At 35.9% G+C, this 1,680-nt stretch overlaps 1 protein-coding gene across 3 annotated transcripts in view; it reads left to right on the forward strand.

Moving 5' to 3' along the window:
* Positions 1-1,150: 1,150 nt before the first annotated feature.
* sephs1 (selenophosphate synthetase 1) overlaps positions 1,151-1,680 on the forward strand; it is a 9,956-nt gene continuing 9,426 nt past the window's right edge. Inside the window, exon 1 of one of the 3 annotated variants that reach the window (XM_016243455.1) lies at positions 1,151-1,167. The gene's annotated coding sequence lies outside the window, so the exon portion shown is untranslated. Of the gene's footprint in view, positions 1,168-1,291; positions 1,315-1,680 lie in introns of those variants that run through there. The other 2 variants (XM_016243443.1, XM_016243428.1) reach the window with 2 other exon arrangements.

Here is a 1,680-nt window from a genome sequence, read left to right on the forward strand (position 1 = left end):
ATCTAAATATTTCAAATAATTTCCTCAGAAATTGGAAGATGGTGTTGACATATCATGACTGTGACAAAGGACATATTAACATTAGGATTTAAAATATTCTAAAACTAAAACTTAGCAGAGCCTGTCTGACACTGATGTACTCTGCAGAGGTGAACTGTGGCCCCTGATGTTCCCTGATTTTATTACATTTGATTCAATGTCTGACGGTGTTGACAAAAAGTGGGGACGCAACTTTAAAATCTTATGAAACATGCATGTGTCATTAAAAAAACAACCTTGCTTTGATAGGAGATATTATTAAGTGTTGCTTTTGATAAAACAAGCTCTTTTTCATCATTAAAAAACATTTGTATCCATTTGATTGCATATGAATGCTTGAACCCTTCTCTGTGGACACACTGTTTTAGATGTAGTGAGAGGACATTAAGAAACACAGATTTGGTATAATAATGAGAAAATTAAATTGAAGGTGATAATTGTGTTAAATACATTCTATTATTAATCCCTCATGACATTTACAATTGAAAATATTTGTCTTTTTTAAAGCTAATAGCAGTTACACTTGCTGGACCCGTTTTGTCCCACGTCTCAAGAATGACCGGTTTGTCAGATTTTGACTGCTTCTTTGTTGACAGATTTAGAATTTGTATTTATATTGTAAAGGGGCTTAATATTTGTATATTTGCATGAAGAATAAACACAATCAAATGTACAATAAACCATTTATCATCACTAAACTGATCATTTATAGTAACCAAAAATAATACGCTAACAAGGCAAAGAAAAAAGAACGCAAATCGTTATATATATAAAAAAAAAGGTAGTTTAAAGGTGCAAACTAATGTGGACATTTTTTGTTGCCGCACTCCGATCGCCTTTAAAGGGGAGGTGATGACGTCACGCGGGAACGAAGGACCCCACTAGAATTTCGACCTTTTAATTCAAATATCGCCTCAGAACACTTATTAGCTCGCGTTGTTGTTCGGAAGGGACATATCATCGCCTGAGCTGTTAATACAATTTCGTACGCATCACGAATATGGTGCTGTTCGTCAAGAAAAAGGGCATTGTTAGTCAGTGGCAGTCTATTCAGGCACATTTTCCAGGTGCCCTTTCTGCGCGCGGTGCATTGCGGGAGCGTCGCGTCTCTTGTATCGAGCGAAACCGGTAAGCACAAACTGAACAGCACAATTAAAGGGGAAACGGGACACGAATATAACTGTGCCACAGTGCATTACTTGTGAGGAGAGCTATCTTAATTATTCCAGTAGAAGACATAATCAGCGGAATTTGTGTAAAGTGCACCAAGTAATTGTAATTTTCTATTGTTACTCTGTTGTGCACACTGCAATCATGGCGTGGGCGCTTTAAGGGTTAATTTTTTCCACCGCCGACATTTTTATAAACACTTCGTCTGGCTTGCTTCTCATATTCATTTGATTCAGTTTACTCTATAAACGTGTTCTTCTTAACATGTATAAGTTATATTGTATATTAGATGCGATGAAATGTAATCGAGCAGATCGGCGTGTGCAGCGGTCTTTAGTGATTCTCGAGGGAATCGTTCATTTGACACGATTCTTTTTAATGACTCGTTCAAACCTGTTTGCAAGCAACTGTATTTGATGATTTTTTTTTTTTTTTTTTTTTTTAATTTTTTTTTTTTTAAACTCCAATCTT

Source organism: Sinocyclocheilus grahami, unplaced genomic scaffold (genome assembly GCF_001515645.1).
Source record: "Sinocyclocheilus grahami isolate Dianchi unplaced genomic scaffold, SAMN03320097.WGS_v1.1 scaffold22.1, whole genome shotgun sequence".
NCBI lineage: Eukaryota > Metazoa > Chordata > Actinopteri > Cypriniformes > Cyprinidae > Sinocyclocheilus > Sinocyclocheilus grahami.